This window comes from Rhea pennata, unplaced genomic scaffold, assembly GCF_028389875.1.
Source record: "Rhea pennata isolate bPtePen1 unplaced genomic scaffold, bPtePen1.pri scaffold_47, whole genome shotgun sequence".
NCBI lineage: Eukaryota > Metazoa > Chordata > Aves > Rheiformes > Rheidae > Rhea > Rhea pennata.
The window spans coordinates 155,498-173,015 of NW_026907686.1; positions in this window are offsets into that span (position 1 = coordinate 155,498).

The window sequence follows — 17,518 nt, forward strand, 5'->3', positions numbered from 1 at the left end:
GTCCTGATTCTACCACCTCGAGTGTCTTCCCATTCACCAATGCATACCCTGATTTCCTTTTTCCTTTAACTATTCTCAAAGAGCCATCTATAAATATTCGCTCGCCCTCAGGTAACTCCATCTCTTCACTGATGTCCTTTTACATGGACTATATCAATCTCTTTTGGTTCTCTAATAGCCTGCAGGACCTGAGTAATCAGTTCCTGGTGTATCAATCCCTTCCCCTGCGAGTTGACAAGTCCCCTCTCTTCCCAGATTTTACCGAAAGTATTATTACCCCATAAGCATATTTAGAATCTGTGTATATCGTGCCGCTTTTGCCTTTTAACAACTTTAAAGCTCGCAGCATAGCATATAGCTCACAAGCCTGAGCAGACCAGCTTGGACTCAAGGGTCCTGATTCTACCACCTCGAGTGTCTTCCCATTCACCAATGCATACCCTGATTTCCTTTTTCCTTTAACTATTCTCAAAGAGCCATCTATAAATATTCGCTCGCCCTCAGGTAACTCCATCTCTTCCAAGTCAGGTTGCAATTTTGTTTGCTCTTCTATATTTCGGAGGCAATTATGCTCTAAGGGTTTGCTTGGTTCTCCATAAAGGAACTGAGCAGGATTTTGTAAGGAAGTCATTTCTAAGGTTAACTTTGGAGAGGAGATTAGGATTCCTTCATACTTTAATAATCTAGCATCCGTGATCCATTTTTCAGCTTTTTGTTGTAGTACCCCTCATATATTATGAGGGGATATTACTTTAATTTCTCCTCCAAATGTAATCTTCTGCGCTTCTTCTACTAATAAGGTGGCTGCCACCACTACCTGCAGACAGCTAGGCCAGCCCCGGCTAACCGGGTCCAGTAATTTGGATAAATAGGCAACTGGCTTTTTACTTCCCACCCATTCTTGGGCAAGTACTCCATAGACAGTACCCTCAGTGCTGTTTACGAATAAAAAGAATGGATTTCTTAAATCTGGAAAGCTTAATACTGGGGGATGCATTAGTTCCTCTTTTAATTTTTCTTAAATGCTCTTCATCTTCTTCTGTCCACTTAAGTAATCCATCCTTATTTAATTTATTGTAGAGGAATTTGACCTCTCCGCTATAATCCTCTATCCACTGCCGACAATACCCAGTTAATCCTAACAGTTGCCGTACTTGCCTCTTTGTTGTTGGGGCCTTCAGAGCCGGGATACCACTAATTCTCTCCGGATCCAGTCTCTTAGTCCCCCCACTTAATCGATGGCCCAGATATCTTACCTCCTTCTCTACAAACTGCAACTTTGATTTTGAAACTTTCAACCCTTGCAGGCTAAGAAAATTTAACAACTGGACGCTAGCCTGCCTTACCACTTCTTCATCCTTTCCTGCTATCAACAGGTCATCCACATACTGTACTAATGTCACTCCCGGCACTTTATTATAGTCCTGCAGAATCTGTTCCAGGGCCTGTCCGAATAAATTTGGGGATTCGGTAAATCCTTGAGGGAGGACAGTCCATCTTAGTTGCTGTTTTCTATGGGTATCCGGGTCCTCCCATTCAAAGGCAAAATAATCCCTACTGCTCTCATCCAAAGGACATGCCCAAAACGCATCCTTCAAATCTATCACACTATACCATTGATCATCCGGGTGTAACTGATTTAATAGAGTATGTGGATTCGCTACTACTGGGAACCTAGTCACAGTTCTCTTATTGATTTCCCTCAAATCATGCACCAATCTATATTTGCCATCCTTTTTCCTTACTGGTAATATTGGGGTATTAAAAGGGGACATACAAGGTTCCAATAGCCCCCGTTGTAGTAACCTCCGAATCTCAGGTTTTAATCCCCGCCTGCCCTCTTCGGACAGGGGATATTGCTTAATCCTCGTTGGTACATCCGGGTTGGTTATAGTTACCTTAAAAGGTTTAATATTCAATTTACCCACACTGTCTGGAGTGTACCAAACTTACGGGTTTATGCTTTGTTCATCCTCTATTCAGAGAGGACACAATTTAATTTGTAGCCTATTATCTATCACTTCTAAACTTATGCCTAATTCTATTATCAAATCTCTACCTAACAGGTTATACTCAGCTTCGGGTACCAAAAGTAAAGGTCCCACACCTATCTTGGAACCTGATTCGATTAATACTTCTTTTATAACGGGGACCCCAAATGGTTCTCCTTTTGCCCCAATTATTTGTACCCTTTCTGCCGAGGCCTTACACCCTAAAGGTAAGGTTTGGACCGTAGATCTTTCAGCCCCTGTGTCTATGAGGAATTCCATTTCCTCACGCTGGGGACCCACTTTTAATTTATCAAGGGCTCGTTTTTTTCTCAGGTCCCCAGCAAATAGAGCCCCTGGCACCCCTACTCATCCTTGAACATCTGCTCATCCTCTTTTCTCTGTCGACATTATCTCTTAATATAACCCTTTTATTACAATAAAAACAGATCACATTTCTTTGTCCCTGACCATTTCTCCCTTCTTCTCTTTCAAGCTTCCCACACACCATCCTAGGCCTTCCTCTTTGACCTTCCCGTACTGCTGCCACCATCATTCGTACTTGTTTCTTCTCTTTTTCATCCTCTCTTCTAACATACGCCTTCTGTGCCTCTCTCAGGAGTTCATCTAAGCCCTTATCTTGCCAGTCCTCTATTTTCTCTAACTTTTTCCTAATGTCCGTCCAGGATTTGGCCACAAACTGAGTTTTAAGTAAGGCCCCTCCCACAGGAGTCCCTGGATCTAAGCCACTATACAACTGCAAGCTTTTTCGCAGCCTTTCTAACCATTCTGTCGGGGTCTCATCCCGCCCTTGCTGTTCATTAAAAGCCTTATTAATATTCTGTCCCCTCGGGACTGATTACCTTATCCCCTGAATGATAATGGTTCTTAAGCCTTGCATATGACTGCGATGGATTGGGTCCTGGTTATTCCAATTAGGCGACTGCATCGGCCACTTAACATCTGCTGCTGGACCTTGCTGGTGTTGTTGGTCCCAGATTCGCATGCCAGCTCGCCTAATCATCCCTCTTTCCTCAGATGTGAACAGGATTCCCAGGATGGACTGTAGCTCCTCCCAAGTGTAAATATTTGGTCCTAGAAACTGGTCCACCCGCTCTGCCACTCCCAGTGGGTCCTCTAGTAGGTTTCCCATTTCCTTCTTAAAATCTCTCACGTCCCCGGAATTAATGGGGACGGTTACATATCCCGTCCCCGGTTGGGGTCCTCCCATAGCTATTTCCCGCAGTGGATATAGTCCTCCTTCGAGACTTAACCCCTGTGCTCTGGTCTGACTCCTAGTCACTGACTCCCCACACCCTGGGGACCAGGGTTAGCCTCGCCATCCGACTCCCCCGAGGACAGAAGTTCAGTCGGCCCGGGAAGAGAAGGGGCTGTAGGTATAGGAGGAAGCATATAAGGGGGTGGCGATACTGGGATCTCTAATTCTTGCTTCTTTTTTCCCCCACCCTCCTTTTTCTTTTAATGGGTATAAAAGGGTTCTCGCCTCTGGATTTATCCAGAGGTGTGCATACTCGCTCTCTTCTAAGCTGAAGAGCTCCTTTGAATTTACGTAACTATTTAGGGCCTGGCATATCCAGTCCTCAAATGAACCAAAAGGGGCCCAGAAAACACTTTCTCCTTTTATAGGTTTGTTGCCCCAGACTTCAATACAATAATGGATCATCTTAACTTTTACTTTTTCCCTGCCTAGAAGGGGAATCATCCCAATATTTAATCATCAATCCTAGTGGGCTATCCGGGGGAATGGGAGGTAAGCCTCCGCTACGACCTCCCCCACCCATGGGACCAGAAGGCTTACTTTTCTTTTGTCCCATCTTCCGGAGTACCTTCACACACACACACACCCCGCTTCCCCCTTTTCGTGGCCCAGTCCCTCGCGGGATGTGGGAACCGCACTACCGAGGGGTCCGCACTCACTTTGTCCTTACTGGACGTCTCTCACGTGTACTCCGGGATACCCAACCCCAACCGAATGGATCACTGGCCTATACTTACTCAATCCTGAGTCCTCATTCGGTCTTCGTGCACAAAGATTACTTGGGGTTGCCGGCTCCTTTTTGCTTGTGGCTAATTTAGGGTTCGTCGGTGAAGGGCTTGAGTGAAAATCGCTCTCGGCAGAGGCGAACTCGGCGGGGCGCCTCCTCTTCCGAAGAGCTTTTCAGTCCATTGCCTTCATCCGAGTCACGGCACCATATTTGTCATAAGTTACACTCCTGAAGGTTAATTCATACGGAGAGTTCGTTAAATCATGTCAGTAATTTATTTAGTTAAGTAAGCAGCCACAAGCAAAACAGCGCTGGGCGGCCGGGGAGTCTTAGCTCCGCCAACGGCGCGCGCCTCCTTCACATACTGTCCCCTTTTTATAGTCTGCTAGTTTTGGGACGCGTTGTAATCTCCTGGTGCGTTTTGCGCATGTGTGAGTTGCTGGGGGGTTCGTCTGAAGCTCTCTGGTGGTCGTGGAGAGGAAGGCCGCGGTCTTCTTCTGTCTCTTCATTTTGGCTTGTCTCCTTGTGAGTGATCACAGGTGTTTGCTTATCTGTTGTGTTGACTCCCTTTCGGGATGCTGTCCTGTGAGTGATTACAGGCGCCTGCTTATCTTTTCTTCTTTATCCTTTTGCTTTCAAAGGAATTCCTTCTTGGTGACCTTTGAGCAACTTGTTGCTTACTTCAGCTCTTCATAGTCCTGCAAGATAGCTAAGGCCCCGACACCGGTTCCACAAGGGGTCATATAAGCTTTTGTGCTTACCATAATTTATTTGTCTGACACCATGTCTCAACCCTGGTTGTTGTAAAACCTCCTCCTCCCCCCCCCTCCATCGGCTTATTCCTCCTTTTAAACAATGAACAAATAGTTACAATTTATTACATCCCATGGCACTACGCATGCGCAAGGCTCAGCATGGGCGGGGCCAAGACCCTCCGGCAGTACTGCGCATGCGCGAGTCTCTGCGAGGGCGGGGGAGGCGCGGCTCTCGCTTACTACGCGTGCGCACGGGGCCGCACGGGCAGGGTGGAGCGCGGCTCCCGCGCACTGCGCACGCGTCACTCTCGGAGCCGGCGGGGCGCATGCGTAGACCGCGAGAAACCGCGGAGCCACGCTGGGGGGGGGGGGAGCGGCAACTCCTGGAGGCTGCGCGTGCGCAATCGCGTGGAGGGGGCGTGCTGCAAATACGCACCGCCGCCCGAAGCGGCCGCGCATGCGCAGTGCACTCCCGGCTCCCCCGGGGGACCGGCGTTTTGCGGGGGGGGTGTCAACAGCTCTCTCCTCCCAATGGTGACACAGGCACCGGGACCCATTTGGTCTGCAGTGTTTATTGCCATGGGCCCAGTTTGCCCAGCTCAGTGGGGGGGGGGAGGGGGCTGGTGACGTCGCTGGGGGGGTCACTCCAGGAGGCAGAGGTGAGAGGTCGAAGGTCACTTCCGGGGGGGGGAGGGAGATGGGGGGAGGCTCGAGGGGGTATTGAGGGGTTCGGGGGGGAATATCGGGGTCTTCAGAGGGCTCTGGGATTTGGGGAGATATTGGGGGCTTCGGAGGGGCTGGGAGGGACATTAGAGGCTTTGGGGCCGTCTGGGGAGGGTTTGGGGGGAAATAAGGGGCCTCGGGGGGGGGGCGGGGGGATATTAGGGGCTTCAAGGGGGGCCTGGGGAGGGCTTAGGGGGATTCTTGGAGGTTTGGGGGGATACTGGGGGCTTCAAAGGGGTCTGGGAGGGCATTGGGGGGCTATTGGGGTCTTCGGGTGGGGTTGGGAGGGATTTGGGGGGATATTGGGGTCTTCAGGGGGGTCTAGAAGGGATGTTAAGACCTTGTGAGTGGGGTCTGGGTAGGGTTTGGGGGTATTAGGGGCTTCGGGGGAAATTTGGGGGGATATTAGGGGCTTCAGGGGGGTCTAGGAGGGATATTAGGAGCTTGGGGGGCCCTGCGGAGGGTTTGGGGGATATTAGGAGCTTCGGGGGAAATGTGGGGTGATATTAGGAGCTGGGGGGGAGGGGGTCCGGCAGGAGAGAAGAGGCTTTTGGGGCGAATCAGTGGCGTTTTTGGGGGGCGGGCAGGGGGGAAACACGCAGCCTCAGCAGCCCCCCGGCGAGACCTTGCTGCCCCGCGACTGGCTCCGCCCGAGGCGCCGCTCGAGAGCGAAGCCATGCGCGACCGCGACAGCCGCGTCATGCAGGACGACGCCACTGCGAAAGGGGAGGGAAGGGCGGGGTGAGGCCACGCCCACCCCTGTCGTGGCCACGCCCACCCCATGGCCACGCCCCCCCATGGCCACACCCTCCCCCTCCAAAAAATATAACAGAGCTCCTGCAGGGAGAAGGCTGGCTGCTGCTGCTGCTGGCCACACCCCCTACCTGCTGGCCACCCCCCCCCCCCCAACATGCATGTGCTCCTGCTTCGGGCACTGGTCACGCCCCCCTGCCACTGAGCCACGCCCCTCTCTGGCCTGGATTGGCTGGTTGGCCACACCCCCTCCTCCGAGCTTGGCTCTGCCCCCATTGGACCTACCCAGCGCTGGCCACGCCCCCTCCCTGCGTCTACCCTAGTAACCCCCCCCCCCCCCCCCAATCAGCCAGCAACAACCTGATTGGCCATCTCCTGCGCTGGCAACGTCCCCTATTATCCACGCTTTACCCCCTGCTTAGCCACGCCCCCCACCCACGGCCACGCCCCCATTTGTCCAAGCGCCTCTGTTGGCCATGCCCCCCTCCTCCCCCAGCCACGCCCCTTGTCTATTATCTCCCCCTGCTGGCCACGCCCCCTCGCTGCTGATCACGCCCCCCCCCCCAGAGGCGACCTGGTGGTGTGTGTGGGGGGAGAACACACATGCCGCAGGGTTGGATGGGGGGGGGTGGGGAGGGAGGAACCGGGTGCACACGCGTGTGCAAGGGTGGGGGAGAGGAGGAACATGCGTGACTGTGGCGGCCGGGGGGACAGCACACGTGACCTCCCCACCCCATCGCACACGCGTGTGGGCCCGGTACTTGCGGCTCTGCCCCCTCTTTGATCTGGCTCTGCCCCCTTCTGTGATGCGGCTCCACCCCCTCTTTAATACAGCTCTGCCCCCATGATGCAGCTCCGCCCCTTCTTTGATATGGCTCCACCCCCTCTGTGATGGCGCTCCGCCCCCTCTGTGATGTGGGTCCGCCCTCCTTTATGATGCAGCTCTGCCCCCCCACCGCAAATTGGCTCCGCCCCCCGTGACCTGTGCTCTATTCCAGCCCCTGCTGCGGCTCCGCCCCTTCTATGACATTGGCCCCGCCCCTTCTATGACACGGCTCTGCCCTCCCGTGACATGCTCTCCTCCCTCCCCTGCTGCGGCTCCGCCCCCTCTATGACCCTGCCACCGTGTGAAGCAGCCCCGCCCCTTCTATGATGTGGCCCCGCCCCCCTCTGCGACGTGGCCCCACCTTCCCTCACGCTGTCCCCGCCCCCGGGCTTGAGGCCCACCCCCCCCGCACACCACCTCGCGTCCTCGTGGGGGGAGCCGTTGCCCACCACCAGCAGCACGGGGCACATGCAAGGGTGGGGGGGGTCAGGGGTCACGCCGGGGGTGGGGTCACGAGGTGCCCTAAGGGTTTTTTGGGGGGGAGGGGTCACGTGGGGTCAGGGGCAGGTCACCGTGTGGAGGGGGGGTCAAGGGTCACTGTGACGATCACAAGGAGCTCGAGGAGGGGAGGTCACAAGGGTCACCGGAGGGGGTCAGAAGGGCTGAGGGCCCGTTTTTTTGGGGGGAGAGGGCAATTGCATGGGGTCGGAGGTCACCCCAGTGGGGGGGGTCATCAGGGGGTCACTGCCAGGGGTCAGGGGTCACTCACTTGAGAAGCCATCACTGCTGCGCTCCAGGCCCAGGTCCCGGTGGCTGGGGGGCGGGGGAGAGTCACTCCAGCCCCACTGAGCCCCCCACGTTGGCCCATTTGCCCCCCCCCAAGTAGCTCCCATTGACCCCTCGTTGGCCCAGTTGACTCCCCACTGGCCCAGTTGCCCTGCAGTCAGCCCAGTTGTCCCCCAGTAGCCTCCACTGACCTTCTATTAGCCCTGTTGCCCCACCAACACCCTGGTTGCCCCCCCAAGTTGGCCCATTTGCCCCCCCCCAAGTAGCTCCCATTGACCCCTCATTGGCCCAGTTGACTCCTCACTGGCCAGTTGCCCTGCAGTCAGCCCAGTTGCCCCCCAGTAGCCTCCACTGACCTTCTGTTAGCCCTCTTGCCCCCCATTGACCCCCCCATTGACCCCTCACTGGCCCAGTTCACCCACAGTCTCCCCAGTTGCCCCCCAGTAGCCTCCACTGACCTTCTGTTAGCCCTCTTGCCCCACCAACACCCCTGTTGCCCCCTCATTGGCCCATTTGCCCCCCCAAGTATCTCCCGTTGACCCCTTGTTGGTCCAGTTGACCCCCCCCCCACCGGCCCAGTTCCTCCCCCACTGACCCCACCTGTTGTACATGGACCAGTAGAGGAGGGTGTTGGGGGCCATTGCCAGGGACCAGCGCTGCTGCTGCACCAGGGCCGAGTTGGCCGCGAGCTCCTCCTGCGGGGATGGCACCCCGGGGCACCTCAAAATCCCCCTCCCCAATTAACCCCGAAACCCCCTAAATCCCTAAAAAACCCTCCGTACCCCAAAACACCCCCAAGTACCCCCAAAAACAACCTAATGCCCCCCCCAGCAGGACGCGGGTGGGCCGCCAGGTCCTTCTGCAGCAACGTCACCTTTCAGACCCCCCCAAATACTGCTCACACCATGCCACCCCCCAAAAAAATCCCCCCCCAAAAAATCAAAATATCCCCCCAAACCCCCAAATATTCTCCAAAACACCTCCCAAAACCCCCCAAACCCACCCAAAATGCCCCTGAAGGTCCCACCTGGCTGAAGAGGTGGGCCAGGATCATCTCGGTGGAGGAGGACATCAGTCCTGAGAGCCGGAGGTGGGGAAGTCTCAGCCTGGGGCACCCATGGGTGATCCATGCCGGGGGGGGTGGGGTGGGGGGGGGTGGGACATGGGGACCCACAGAGACGTGGGGACCCACTGGAGACCCATGGGCACCCATAGGGCACCCATAGGGCCAAGGGACCCTACTGGGGACCCATGGGACACCACAGGGACACAGTGACCCACAGGGATGTGGGGACCCACAGGAGACCCACGGGCACCCACAGGGCACCCATAGGGCCAAGGGACCCTACCGGGGACCCATGGGATACCAGAGGGACACGGGGATCTACAGGGTCCCCGTAGGCCACAAGGACCCATCGGGACACCGGGACCCACAGGAGACCCATAGGGACAAGGGGACCCACTGGACACCCATAGGAGAACCCAAGGGACACCGGGACCCACAGGAGACCCATAGGGACAAGGGGACCCACCAGACACCCATGGGAGACCCCAAGGGACATTGGGACCCAGAGGGACAAGGGACCCACTGGAGATTCTGAGGACCTTTTTGGTGACCCCACAGGAGACCCCTAGGCCCATGGGGCCCCACGGGGAACCCATCGGGACACGTAGACCCATAGGGCACCCACAGGGACCCACTGGGGACACGGAGACCCAGAGGGATAAAGGGATCCGTAAAACACCCGTGGGGCCCAAGGACCCTTAGGAGACCCATAAGGATGTTTGGACCTAGAGGAGCCCCATAAGGACATCTGGACCTAGAGGAGCCCCATAAGGACGTTTCGACCTAGAGGAGACCCATAGGGACCCATGGGTGATTCATGGGCACACGGAGACCCCCTAGGACACCCACGGGGACCTGGACGAGACCCAGAGGGACATGGTGACCCACAGGAGCCCCATAGGGCCGATAATACCCACGGAAGACCCACAGCAGAGGACAAGCTCCTACAGAGGCCCCATAGAGGACGGAGACCGCCCCCACCCCATAACACCCAGGCCTGGGGGCACAGGGAGACCCCTTCGGCCCCTCCCCCTACCTCCGCCAGGCTCCACCGCCCCCGCCACCCCATAGGCCCCGCCCCTCTCACCTTGTGGGCAGCCCAGTCCATCCAGCCCTTGGCGTGGGGGTCGATGTTGATGAGCACCAGCCCCTCCACGGCCTCGGGTTGCGTCAGCTGGAGGTGGGGGGGGCAAAGCAGGGGATGTGTCATGGGTGGGGGGCAGGGTGGCCTGACCCCCCCCTCCCCACAGGGACCCACCGCTCACCCTGAATTTCGCCAGGACGAAGGCGCCAGCTCCCACCCCAATGCCGATGATGCTGTGGATGCTGCGGGGACGCAGGAGAGGTCGGGTCGGCCCTGACCCCACCACCTGCCACTTCACCTGGCCCCCTCCATGGGGCACACCCACCCCTCCAGACCCCATAGGGCCCCCCTGCCCCCTATAGGGCCCCCCCCAACTCACTTGAAGTGCTCAAGGATGCAGGGGATGGTTTCGGCCAGTTGCTCCAGAGAGGGGTACTGGTACCTGGGGGGGGCAGTCACGGTGGGTGCCAGGGTCCAGGAGGGCCACGAGAGAGTCAATGGGGCCAACAGGGGGGTCAACCGGGCCAAGGAGGGCCATGAGGGGGTCACTGGGGCCAATGGGGGGGTCAACGGTGCCAAGGAGGGCCACGAGGGGGTCAATGAGGCCAACAGGAGGGTCAACAGGGCCAAGGAGGGCCACAAGGGGGTCAATGGGGCCATCGAGGGGGGTCAACGGGGTCAAGGAGGGCCCTCTTTAGATAGGGGCCCAGGCGTCCAGGGTGTGTGTGGAGGGGCCCAGGCGTTCGGGAGGGGCCCAGGCGTCCGGGGAGGGGGGGCACTCATGCGTGTGCCCCACGTCAGGCCAGCCAAGCAGCGCTGGGTGCCCGAGCCGGCGGTTCCTGACCGCCACGGCGCCGACGGCCCCGAACGGCGTCTCCAGCCGCGCCCGGACCTGCCCGACGCTCGTTAACCCCCCGCTTAATTAACACCCCCCGCTTAATTACACCCCCCACCCGCTCCCATCCCTCATCACACCCTTAATTAACCCTCCTGTTCCCTATTAACCCCTTTATTAACCCCTTAATACCCCTTTATTAACACTATTAGCCCTTAATTAACCCTTCATTAAGCCTATTAGCCCTTTATTAACCCTTAATAATCCTATTAGCCCTCAATTAACCCTTCATTAAGCCTATTAACCTTTCATTAACCCCTTATTAATCCTACTAGCCCCACATTAGCCCCTTATTAATCGTAATATCCCTGTGTTAGCCAATTAGCCCTTGATTAACCCTTAATAACCCTCAATTAACCCTTTATCAACCCTTAAATCACCCTATTAACCCCTTATTAACCCTTATTAACCCTTTATTAAGGCTATTAACCCTTTATGATTCCTTAATTAACCCTTAAATCACCCTATTAACCCTTTATTAAGCCTATTAACCCTTAATGATCCTTTAATTAGCCCTTAAATCACCCTATTAACCCTATATTAAGCCTATTAAACCTTAATGATCCCTTAATTAGCCCTTAAATCATCTTATTATCCCTTTATTAACCCTTTATTAAGCCCATTAACCCTTAATGACCCCTTAATTAGCCCTTAAATCACCCTATTCACCCCTCATAAACCCTTTATTAACCCTATTAACCCTTAATTGCCCCTTAATTAACCCTTAAATCACCCTATTCACCCTTCATTAATCCTTTATTAACCCCATTAACCCTTAATTAGCTCTTTAACCCTTAAATCACCCTACTAACCTGCTATTAACTCTTTATTAACCCTTTATTAAGCCTATTAACCCTTAATTACCCCTTAATTAACCCTTAAATATCAACCCATTAACCCCTTATTAATCTATTAACCCTTCATTACCCCTTAATTAACCCTTAAATCACTCCATTAACCCCTTTTAACCCTATTAATCCCTTATCAGCCCCTTATTAACCTCCTTAACCCTTAATTAGCCCCTTATTAGCCCTTAATTAACCCCCATTAACCCTTTATTAACACGATTAACCCCCAATTAATCCCATTAACCCTTCACTAAGCCTTTATTAGACCCAAATAGCCCTTTATTAACCCCTTATTAGCCATTAATTAACCCCATTAACCATTTATTAGCCCTTTAACAGCCCTAATTAACCTCTCAAGTACCCCCCTCAAACTAACCTTTCATTAAAACCCCAATTAACCCTTTATTAACCCTTTATCAGCCCCCTAATTAACCCTTTAATTACTCCCGATCCCCCTTAATTAGCCCCAATTAATTGTTTATTAACCCCTATTAACTCTCTCATAAACCCTTTATTACCCACAATTAACCTTTTAATAACCCTTAATTAACACCCTAATTAGCCCTTAATCAACCCCCAATTAATCCTCTATCAACCCCGAATTAACCCCAATTAACCCCTTATCGAGCCCCGATTAACCCTTTATTAACCCCTAATTAACCTTTGATCAACCCCCAATTAATCCCTAATTAATCCCTAATTCACCACAATGAACCCCCAACTAATCCGTTATTAACCTCCAATTAACCCTTAATCAAACCCCAATTAACCCCTAATCGACCCCAATTAACCCCTAATTAACTGCAATGAACCCCCAATGAACCCTCTATTAACCCCTAATTAACTCAATCAAAAACCAATTAACCGCTAAAAGACCCCCAAGTAACCCTTTATTAACCCCTAATTACCCCCAATTAAACCCGTATTAACCCCCAATTAACCCCTAATTAACTCTTAATCAAACCCCAATTAACCCCTAACCGACCCCCAATTAACCCTTTATTAACCTCCAATTAACCCCCAATTAACACCTTGTTAACACCCAATTAAACCCTAATTAACCCCTAGTTAACCCTTAACCAACCCGTAATTAAACCATAATTAAGCCTTAATTAGCTCTTAATTAACCCGTAATTAACTCTTAATTAACCCTTAATTAACCCTCAATTAATCCTCAATTAACCCTTAACCCCCCTCGCTCTGAGGGGTCCCTGGACTCCTGGGCCCCGTCGGGGTCAGGGGCGGGGGTGGGGGGGGGAGGGGAGATGCCCAGACGCCTTGGCCCCCCGGGGTGGGGGAGGGGCCATTCACCTTTGCGGGGGCGTCGCCAGCTTCCTGCAGCTCCGCCATGTCCTGGGGGGGCGGGGTCAGAGGTCGTGACCTCCTACCCCCCCCACCCCCAACCCCATCCCCACCCTGCTCTCCCACAATGCCCTGTGACTGGGTGGAGGAGAGCGGGGCGAAGGGGCCCAGGCGTCCGGGGAGGGGTCCAGGTGTTCTGGGGGGTGCAGGAGTCTGGGAGGGGCCCAGGAGTCTGGGGGGGTGCCAGGAGTCCGTAGGGGGCCCAGGAGTCTGGCAGGGTCCCAGGAGTCCGGGGAGGGGCCCAGGAGTCCGGGAGGGGAGCAGGAGTCTGGGGAGGGGCCCAGGTGTCCCAGAGGGGCCCAGGTATCCGGGAGCGGCCCAGGCATTCGGGTGGGGCCCATGAAATTCGGGTGGGGCCCAGAAGTCTGGGAGGGGCCCTGGCGTCCGGGAGGGGCCCAGGTATCCGCGGAGGGGGCCCAGGTGTCTGGGAGGGTCCCAGGCGTCCCAGAGGGGCCCAGGTATCTAGGAGGGGCCCAGGCATCCAGGTGGGGCCCAGGAGTCCAGGAGGGGCCCGACATCTGGGAGGGGAGCAGGAGTCTGGGAGGGGCCTAGGCGTCTGGGAGAGGCCCAGGTATACAGGAGGGGCCCAGGTGCCCGGGTGGGGGGCAGGTGTCCGGGAGGGCCCAGGAGTCCCAGAAGGGCCCAGACATCTTGCAGGGGGGGGGGGCAAGTGTCTCAGAGGGGCCCAGGAGTCCAGGAGGGGCCCAGGTTTCCGGGGAGGTGGTGGTGGGGGGGCAGGAGTCCCAAGAGGCCCAGGAGTCCGGGAGGGGCCCAGGAGTCCCAAGGGGCCCAGGCATCCAAGAGGGGGCCAGATGTCTGGGAGGGGCCCAGGTCTCCCAGAGGGGCCCAGGTGTCCGGGTGGGGGCAGGAGTCCAGGAGGGGCCCAGGCATCCCAGATGGGCCCAGGACTCTTGCATTGGGGGGGGGGGAATGGCTAAGGGTCCCAGAGGGGCCCAGGAGTCCTGGAGGGGCCCAGGTGTCTGGGGAGGTGGGGGGGGCAGGAGTCCCAAGGGGCCCAGAAGTCCGGGAGGGGCCCAGGCATCAGGGTGGGGAGCAGGTGTCTAGGGAGGGGCCCAGGTGCCCCAGGGGGGCCCAGGTGTCTAGGAGGGGGCAAAAGTCCGGGAGGGTCCCAGGTGTCTGGGAGAACTTTCATCCCGACTCTCCTGGATTCAGTCCTCCCCTTCCTGATCATGCTGGCCTCCTACGTGTCCATCATAATTGCCATCCTGAGGATCCCCTCCAGCATGGGCAGGCAGAAGGCCTTCTCCACCTTCTCCTCATGCCTCACTGTCGTCACTGTTTTCTACGGCTCCCTCATCATTGTCCACATGCTGCCCAGAACCCCCAAAGTCAGACAGCTCAACTAGGTGTTTTCTTCTTCCTACACAGTCCTCACGCCACTGGTCAATTCCCAGTGCTCTGCACAATCTGCAGAGTAAGGAGCTCAGGGAGGCCCTGAGGAAAGGACTCAGGAAAGATTTGGGTGGCACCTAGAACTCATGCCAGTTGACATGGGCACAAACAACTTCGAACTGGTACAAAGCAAAGCGCTGCCTACTGCAGGACCTCTTTGGAAGTGTGTGGTCTAGAGACTGCCTGTGGAGTGGCCATGGCAGGAAAGGGAAAGCTCTGTGGAAAGAAATGATCTTATTTTAGAAAAAGAAAGGTAAAAGGGTCATGTGATAACTTTCTTTTGATAATAAGAGCATGGTGTTCCTACACGTATCAACTACTGAGAAGTTTTCTTTCTCAGAGAATCTGGAAGGAATAAACTTGGGATGGCATACAAATTCTTTCCATTGGCATGCCCTGGGGGTGGGGGGAAGAGGGGATCCATCCTGCTTTTGGTCCCTGAGATGGGAGACATTTCCCTAAGCATTGCACATCCCTGGCGTATAAGATAACATGTGAGCAGGCAGGGAATGTCCCAATTCTCCACGCTTGTATGAAAAATGTGTCTTTTCTATCTGAGGGCTGAGGTGGGTTAAATGTAATATGTGATGCGATAATGTGACGTGATAGAATGTGACGCGACAGAATGTGACGCCATAGAATATGAAGCCAGAGAATGTTTCTGATGAGATAGAATGTGATGCCATAGATTGTGAAGCGATAGAATTTTTTGTCACGCGATAGATTGTGACGCGATAGATAGTGACGACATCATAGAATGTTTGTGATGCGATAGAATGTGAGGAGATAGAATGTGGCACGATATAATCTTTGTGACGCGATAGAATGTATGTGACGCGATACAATGTGACGCAATAGATTGAGACACAATCGAATATTTGTGATGCGATACAATGTGACGCGATAGAATGTTTGTGATGCGATAGAACATGACGCGATAGAATGAGACATAATCGAATTTTTGTGACACGATAGAATGTTTGTGACGCCATAGAATGTGACGCCATAGAATGTGATGCATTAGAATGTTTTTACCGCAATAGAATGTGACGCGATAGAGTGTTTGTGACATGATAGAATGTGAAGTTATAGAATGTGACGCGATACAGTGTGACATCATAGCATATTTGTGACGCGATAGAACGTGACGCGATAGAATGTTTGTGCCGCGATTGAATATTTGTGACGCGATAGAATGTGATGTGATAGAATGTTTGTGACGCGATAGAATGTTTGTGATGTACAGAATGTGATGAGATAGAATGTGATGTGATAGAATATTTGTGACGCCATAGAATGTGACGCTGTAGAACGTGACGCGACAGAATGTTTGTGACGTGATAGAATGCGACACAATACAATGTTTGTGATACGACAGAATGTGATGCGATACAATGTGAAACGATAAAATGTTTGTGACGCGATAGAATGTGACGCAATAGAATGTTTGTGATGTGATAGAATGTGACGCGAAGGAATGTGATGCGATAGAATTTTTGTGAAGCCATAGAACGTGACCCGATAGAATGTTGGTGATGCAATAGATTGTGACGCGATAGATTATGACGCGATAGAATCTTTTTGACGCGATAGAAAGTGAGGCAATAGAATTTAACGCGATAGAATGCTTGTGACACCATAGAATGTGAAGCGATAGAATATGATGCGATAGAATGTTTGTGACGCGATAGAATGTGATGCGATAGAATGTTTGTGTGGCGATAGAATGTGAAGCGATAGAATGTTTGTGATGCGATAGAATGTTTGTGATGCGATAGAATGTGATGCGATAAAATGTGACGCGATAGAATTTCTGTGACCCGATAGAATGCGACGGGATAGAATATTTGTGACGCGACAGACTGTGACGTGATAGAATGTGACGCAATAGAATGTGAGGCGATAGAATGTTTGTGACGCGATAAAATGTGATGCGATAGAATGTGACGCGATAGAATGTGACGCGATACAATGTGACGCCATAGAATGTTTGTGATGCGAGAGAATGTGACGAGATGGAATGTGACGTCATAGAATGTTTCTGATGCCATAGAATGGGACGAGATAGAATGTTTGTGATGCAACAGAATTTGACGCCACAGAATGTAACGCGATAGAATGTTTGTGATGCAATAGAATGTTTTTGACACAATAGAATGTGACGCGATAGAATGTGACGCAATAGAACGTTTGTGACGCCACAGAATGTTTTTGACGCCATAGAACGTGACGGCATAGAATGTGACGCGATAGAATGTTTGTGACGTGATAGAATGTGACGCGATACAATGTTTGTGATGCGATACAATGTGACACGATAAAATTTTTGTCACGCCATAATTTGATGCAAAAGAATGTTTGTGACGCGATAGAATGTGACACGATAGAATGTGACGCAATAGAATGTGACGCGATAGAATGTTTGTGATGCGAAACAATGTGATGCGATTGAATTTTTGTGATGTGACAGAATGTGACGTGATAGAATGTGATGTGATACAATTTTTGTGACGTGATAGAATATTACACCATACAATCTGACGAGATAGAATGTTTGTGTCACGATAGAATATGAGGCGATAGAATATTTGTGATGTCATAGCATGTTACGTGATAGAATGTGATGTGATAGAACGTAATGCGATAGAATGTGACCTGATAGAATGTTTGTGATGCAATAGACTGTAACGCAACAGAATGTGACGCGATAGAATATTTGTAATGCAATAGGATGTGACGCGAAAGAATATGACACAATAGAATGTTTGTGATGCCATAGAATGTGAAGCGATAGAATGTTTGTGACGCAATAGAATTTTTGTGATGTGATAGAATGTGACACGATAGAATGTTTGTGACGCGATAGGATGTATTTGATGCAATAGAATGTGACGCGATAGAATGTGACGCGATAGAATGTGATGCGATAGGATGTTATTGATACATTAGAATGTGACGCTAGAGAATGTGACGCGATAGAATGTGACACGATAGAATGTTTGTGACCTGATAG